This window comes from Penaeus vannamei, chromosome 35, assembly GCF_042767895.1.
Source record: "Penaeus vannamei isolate JL-2024 chromosome 35, ASM4276789v1, whole genome shotgun sequence".
NCBI lineage: Eukaryota > Metazoa > Arthropoda > Malacostraca > Decapoda > Penaeidae > Penaeus > Penaeus vannamei.
In genome coordinates this window covers 30,133,319-30,140,818 of record NC_091583.1, presented here as the reverse complement: position 1 = coordinate 30,140,818, position 7,500 = coordinate 30,133,319, and the positions used below count along the sequence as shown (strand labels likewise).

The 7,500-nt window shown below is 47.8% G+C and overlaps 1 protein-coding gene across 3 annotated transcripts in view; it reads right to left on the bottom strand.

Moving 5' to 3' along the window:
* The window catches only part of LOC138859325 (histone acetyltransferase p300-like), a 22,449-nt gene that overhangs the window by 7,824 nt on the left and 7,125 nt on the right, over positions 1–7,500 (bottom strand). The window contains exon 1 of one of the 3 annotated variants that reach the window (XM_070114009.1): positions 6,309–6,458. The exons of 1 other annotated variant lie outside the window; for it this stretch is intronic. The gene's annotated coding sequence lies outside the window, so the exon portion shown is untranslated. Of the gene's footprint in view, positions 1–6,308; positions 6,459–7,500 lie in introns of those variants that run through there. One more of the 3 variants, XM_070114010.1, reaches the window with a different exon arrangement.

Sequence of the window (7,500 nt, the reverse complement as noted above, 5' to 3'; positions counted from 1 at the left end):
CACGTCTATGGAAGGTAATTTAGCAATATTGGTGTAGGAATTACGCTGTCCTCTGGGAGGACTTGTGCAGCACTGTATTGCCACTGCATAATAGTCAACAATTAAGGCTTACATAATGTTTCTTGCATATTACTTTATGCAGTGAATTTGAAAAAAAAAATACTTCTCTCTCTCTCTCCACACACTAGTGAAGAGGAGGGTATTGATAAAAAAAAACAGATAATACACCAAACAGAGGTTTTACTTTAAAAGGACCTACAGCCAGTAGGCTGACTCAGTCACTGGTGATTTTGGTGGTCGTAGCAGGTGGGTGCTTCACGCACAGGGTGATGTGAAGCAATGCTGTGGTAGTATAGTTAACGTTAAGTGCTTGCATGCCCTCCCGCTTACAGCTGCCACCGCTGGCTAGCCTAGTGCGAAAAAGGTAGCAGCTCTGCATAAGCCTCCCCCTGCCAGTGCACAGCCTCTCCAACACTGAGACTTCTGTAGTGCCTCGTGGCCTCCCATGGAAACTGGGTACCTTGCGGTCCCAGGCTAAACTGTGGAGGATCTCGGAGCAGCAGGAGGCCCAAGACGTTCAGGGTTATGGCCCACCGGCGTGTGGACACACCCTGGACCTGTACCAACTCCTGGCCCTAAGCCCCCTGGGGTTAATGGGAGCCTCGGGGGAGGTGGGCCTTGCCAGTCCCCCTCCCCCCAGATATACCCAATTGGCAGTGATCTATGTAAATGGAAAGGCTGGGAGGAGGGGAAAAGTCCCTCCCACCCAGCAAGTGAGGCGGACTGTGGGCCCTGCTGGGGGTGGTGACTGCTGGAGCGCAGGCTGGGAACGGGAACTACTCGTCTCGCCTGCGATCTAGCAGCCGCCAGCCCAGTGAAGCCTGTGGGGGAAAGCCCTTGGGAACCCCATAGGTGGATGATGGGGCCCACAGCCCGCCACCCTCTTTTATGTGGGGCAGCGTCGGTGGGGGTGGCAGAGATGGCATCTACCCAGAGTAACTGCCCGAGGCTGAATCTCAGGCGAGAAGTCAGGGTGGGGGCTTGGAACGTCCGGTCTTTGCATCAGGATAATCGGTTGCCTCTACTGTCGAGGGAACTGGGGAGGCTGAGAGTTGAGGTGGCTGCTCTCTCAGAGGTGAGGAGACCTGGCAGAGGCATGACCAGTGAAGGTGGCTACACCTATGACTGGTCGGGCCTCAGCGACGGTCATCACCTCTAGGGAGTAGCCATTGCCATCTCCAGCAGACTCCAGCCCTCGGTAGTAGAGGTTACTCCTGATGATGTGCGTATAATGGTATTGAGTCTGATGCTATCTTTTGGCTTCATGTCTCTTATTGCTGTGTACGCTCCTACCAATGTTTGTAAACTTGACGAGAGAGATGTTCTACACCAAAATTGCATCTGTGGTAGACAGATGTCTCTGGCGAGATATTCGCATTGTTCTGGGTGACTTCAATGCGGTATCTGGTTGTGATCGAGCTGGCTATGAGATGTCTGTCGGTCCCCATGGCTCAGGAGCTGATGCCAGTAGTGAGAATAGCCTCCTTTTCCGGAACTTTGCTAGGTCCCAGAAATTGAGGATTTTGGCTCTTGGTACCAGCGCCCGTACCCACATTGTTGGACGTGGTACAGCGATGCGAGTAATGCAGCCAAGGAGATCAACCACATACTCGTTAGCACTCGTTGGAGGATCCTCCAGAATTGCAGGGTGTACAGGAGTGCTGCCTTCTGTGGTACTGACCATAGATTGGTTGTGGCTACCCTCTGGGTCCACTTCAAAACTCCCCAGCGGTCAAATGATCACCCTAGAGTGTTTCATTTGGACAGGCTGAGGGAGGGGGAGTGTGCCCGCACGTTTGCTGAAGCAATCTCTGGTCGTTTCACAATGCTCGACAGTTTGACGAACCCTGTTCTCCTGTGGGATACCTTTAAGCGTGAAAGGCTTGATGCAGTTCAAGATACGATTGGTGTACGCCCATGAGCAATACAGAATTTTATCTCGCAGGAGACACTGGAAGCCACAGATGCTTGTTGTGCGGCTCGTCTGACAGGGGATCAGGAATGGCACCGGTCTCATGTGCGCAGAACTCAGTCTCTGTTAAGAAGGGACAAGGAACATTTCATTAGGAATCTTGCCGAGGAGGTAGAAGGCTATTTCTTAGTAAATGACCTTCGTCTTGCATACCAAGCCCTGAGAAAGCTGAACTCTAAGCCCTCTTCACAGGTGACATCAGTTCGCTTAGTAAGTGGTCAGATCATTTCAGATCCTGTTGCAGTGCGGCAACGTTGGGCTGAGTATTTTGAGCAATTGTACCAGGTTGACCCACCAACAATTAACTTGGATGCGGGGAGTGCCGAGATCCTGTTGCCGGACCCACCCATCAGTTAGGATCCTCCCTCCCTAACTGAAGTTAGGAGGATGATCTCCAAGCTGAAGAGTGGTAAAACAGCAGGTATCTACGGCATACCAGCTAAAGTGATAAAGGCTGGTGGTGAACCTATGGCGCGGGGGTTACATGCTGTTCTGGCTGCCATCTGGCGATCCGGTACCATTCCTCCTGACTTGTTGAGGGGTGAGGTAATCACTCTCTGGAAGAGGAAGGGGGACTGTTGGGACTGCAGCAATCACCGAGGCATCATACTGCTCAGTATACCAGGCAAAGTTCTCGCCCACATCCTTCTGAGACGTATCAGAGACCATCTACTGAGACATCAGAGACTGGAGCAATCCGGATTCACTCCTGGTAAGTCCACAATAGACCATATCCTTGCGCTTCGAGTCATTGTAGAGCGCCGCCGTGAGTTCGGGTGTGGGCTGCTTGCAGCCTACTTTGACCTCAAAAAGGCGTTCAACACGGTGCATCGGGAATCACTTTGGGAGATCCTGAGACTGAGAGGAATTCCAACAAGGATTTTTGGACTTATAGCAAGCCGGTATACTGGTACTGAAAGTGCTGTAAAGTGTGGTGGGAGCCTGTCGAGCTTCTTTCCTGTTAGTTCAGGAGTGAGGCTAGGCTTTGTCCTTGCGCCCACTCTCAACACTTGCATGGACTGGATACTGGGCAGAGCTACTGTTCAAAGTCATTGTGGATCAACACTGGGCAATATCAAGGTTACTGATCTTGACTTTGCTGATGATGTTGCTATTCTATCTGAGTCTTTGGAAACCTTAGTGGTGGCTCTGGGTGTATTTAGCAATGAAGCGAAACCCTTAGGTCTAGAGGTCTCCTGGACCAAGAACAAGGTCCAGGAATTTCGGGACTTGGTAGGAGAACCTGTTCAGTCGGTACGTGCTTGCAGCGAGGACATTGAAGTCACAGAGAGCCTGACATACCTTGGTAGTGTAGTTCATAATTCTGGACTGTCAGACCATGAAGTCAGCAGACGGATTGGCCTGGCAGCAAGGGTCATTAACTCTCTCAACAAGAGTATTTGGAGATTATGCTGTGCCTTGGAGGCTCGTCTTGAAGCCTTTTGTAATTTGTCCTTGCGCCAGATCATGGGGTACTGTTGGCGGGACAATGTGTCTAACCAAAGTTTGCACCGTGAGACTGGCACTGGACCTGTTATCTGTACAATCCGTGATCGCCAACTCAGGCTATACGGCCACCTGGCTCGCTTTCCACAGGATGATCCTGCCCATCAGGTAGTCTCTGTTCAAGACAACCCTGGATGGAGGAGGCCTGTGGATCGACCTAGGAAGTCGTGGCTTGGGCAGATTGTCCAAACCTGTCGTAAAGAACTCGAGATGGTCCGAGTCCCTGCCTGGCGTCTTGCCATGAGGGATCCTCGTGGCTGGAAGCGAAGGGTGGAAGCGGCTATGCGCCCCCATCGGCGTTAGCCCCCTTGATTGATTGATTGATTGATAGCGGACTATATCGATATTGGCAAGGGAATATTGCTATGCGAAATTTTCTTAGCGACAGCAGTGAGGAACACAACGACCACGAAAGGCAGGGAATCTGGACAATATGCAGTATAAGGTAGTGCCTAAGTTGGGATACATAACCTATATAAATCGATAAACCAATACAAACCAAGACACTTTTCTTCTATGGCAATATTTGTGCAAATGCTTCCCAAAGGTGCTACACGTAAATGAACAGAGGTGAGGGCCCAATTTTGCCCAAGTCCATCATCTTTTCTTGACGAAAGTAAACACTGGACTGGACGCAGAACCAATTACTGCGCTGTTCAGACTAGTGCATGTATTGCTGTGCGATTGTGAAAAGGATATTTTGCTAATCATCAGTGTCTGCTGTTCCATATTTATGCTTTCAAAGACCTTTATTAATGTTTTTATACCTCATTTACCTGTTTTAAGATTGATTATACAGTTTTAACGGGAATTGGTCTGAAGGACCTTCTGCGCATGCGTATTTTCGCGTTTCTCGCCGCCAGTTATGATAGGTGGATTCGCGGGTAGTCGGTGACAGTGAGCAGATAAGAAATGTTTTGTTTTCGGTGCTGCGTCGATTCTAGGTTATTCCTAAGACTATGCAGTGGCAACGAAGAAGAAAAAGACCTCAATAATTATCGCAGTTCCATTTCTAAGGGCATCAAGTACCCCAAATGCCGAAAAAAGCGATAAAAACGAAGCGACCCACGATCCACAACCGACCGAAAGAAGCGAAGGAAAATTGACAGTTCGGTCTTTCGATATATAAAGGTATTTGGTTTATTGTTTAGTCACGGCACCATAAATTGCTAGGTTAGGTTGGGTTATGGGTTAGGACGTTTTATGGTGCTTGAAAGGTGTGAAATCCCGTAGATTTTGCCGAAAGATGCGTTGTATTCCCGTAGAGTTTTTCGAATTTTGGCGCGCCGGTGCGTAGACTTTCAAAGATGGCGGGCATGTCCGTAGAGTTTCATTAGCCGATTTTTAGCCATTATTGGGCTAGTTATCGGTGTTTTTGTTCGCTATTCTTTTTATTTAAGCCTGTTTCAGGTAATTTTCTATATTACGTCCGCATAACCGATATCGACGATTTTGGTATCGTTGGATTCCTCTCACTTTATCCAATGCAAATATGTAGGTTTTATTGCGCGGAAACCCCTTGTTAGCGATAAACTTGGCCCCGATATCGGGGGCGACGATGTTGGAGAGGCGGACGTAATATATGAAATTACCCTAATAATATAACCTCACAGTGAAAATAATCATGATAATTCACATGACTTTCCATTGCAGGGGGCTGTGCCCCCTGCGACCTTCCCTGGGGGGGGGGGTGCTGCCCCCCAGCCCCCGCCGAGGAAACAAAACCTCCATCACGTATTCACGGCAGGATAGAGCGCACACGAACTAGATGCGGAGCCGATAACCTACAATAACCTAGGATTTTTAAGTTACTTACCAGATTGATGAATGCCGCTAATTAGTAGGGAGGGTGCTCCTTTGCCGCTGCCCACACCTGCCGACGGAGGAGGCCGTGGCGGAAGCACATCTCTAGCATTTTTTCCTGGCTAGTTGCAATTTCGCGCAGAAAATCCGTCTCCGAATACGAGCACCCTCCACACTCGGCCATCGCGGCGGCTTTGACTGACTTCTGAACGCGACGGTTATTTCGGTTAGGAATACGGATGTCGTTATTCCAGAGGACGGGAAACTCGACCTTGAGGCCATCGGTGTAACATTGAAAAAGGCGCAAAACCCGCCTACGAGGGCGGGCCACCCTGTTCATCCTGATTATACTACAATCGTCTCTATATACGGTGCTGACTATGCCAAGGTTAATATGCTGATTTAGTGGGAATCGTACAAGGTAATTGTATTACGCCTGCCGCTCCGACATCGACGATGATTGTGTAACGCTCTAGCCTGCCGGGAATACATAGTGGAGGTTTTGTTTCCTCGGCGGGGGTTTGGGGGAGGCAGCCCCCCCAGGGGGGGTCGCAGGGGGCACAGCCCCCTGCAATGGAAAGTTATGTGAATAACCATGGTTATTTTCACTGTGCGTTATATTATTAGTGCTAGTTAACCCCGCATTTTCCCTGGAACCTTTCATGCCCTTCCCTGCTATCGGGGCCAAGTTTGTCGCTAACGGGAGGTTTCCGCGCAATAAAAACTATATATTTGCAATGTGGAGAGTGAGAGGAATCCAACGATACCAAAATCGTCGATATTGTTTATACGGACGTAATATAGAAAATTACCAAAATTAGTTGGAGAGTAAGCCCCTACCCTGTTATGCATATTGACCGTCAGGTAAACCTTATTGTCAAGTTCACAAGCATAAACATAGTATAAAGTTATAAGCATATAACAAAGGCATAAACAGTGTATCCAAACTTGCTAGTTGACAACGCACAGGATGCAAGTCGAAGGAGTGGCCAGCCTAAATCTTCACAAAACAGGAAAAGTTGAACACGGCGCAGCAGCGGAAGCACGACGTGACGCGTAGCTCTCTAGCGAGGCTCCGCGGATTCACAACAAAGCGTTTTTGTAGGGCGTTCGTATAACTCTAGCGTCACTGTAGCCAGCAAGTTACAAACTAAATGAAATTAAATAATTATTCTTTTGTTGATGAAATAAATCAAATAAACTCTTTATGATCTTAATTCTATGCATATAATATGAAACAAGTACGAGTACGACCAGTAGTGGGACAGTCAGAGCTCGGACAGCTCTCTCAGGCCCCCAAAAGGAAGGGAAAAGTAGTGGAAATCTTCGTTCTAATAATTGTTGTATTGCGTTATTATCGTTCATGTTATTAAAGAAAGAGTTAACTGCAATCGAAAATTCATCCATTTATAACTGCGTATGTTTAATTTTTATCCTTCATATCCGTTGTATTTCTCAGCCTTTTTCTGCCATATCTTGCGCAGACTGATTTCCAGTTATTAGTGAAATAATATAAGATTTTCCTATATTGTGTTGCACCGCATTCCTGCAATTAGCAGATGGAACCTTTCTTCGAATTTGACGTCCCCTGGCCACTGTGGGAGAAGTATAAACCGTATCTTATGTCTGTGTTGAACTGAGAATACACCTTTAATATATATATATATATATATATATATATATATATATATATAATTTGTATATGATATATATATATATATATATATATATATATATATATATATATGTGTGTGTGTGTGCGGGTGCGTGTGCGTATGCTTGTGCGTGTTTGTGTGTGTGTGTGTGTGCGGGTGCGTGTGCGTGTGCGTGTGCGTGTGCGTGTGTGTGCAGTCTCTTCAGGAGGGTTGGCGGAGGCCTGCTGGAGCTGAGGATTCTCCATGACTTGCGAGCGCCTCCTCCTGCGCCCGACGTGCTACTGCCCACTCGTTCTGCGAGAAGGCCTGGTAGTATCTCTTTATAGGTTGCCAGATGTGCTCAGAAGCTTCTAATCAGATTCTTTGATTAGAAGCAAAATTTAGGTAAATTTGCAAGCATTTATTCCCCAGACTGCAGGCGATTTACACTCCTGGATTTGCGTGTTGCCATTCCGTATTCCGTGTTGCAAACCTTCCTGCAATCAGAGATGGAAACTCTCCGAT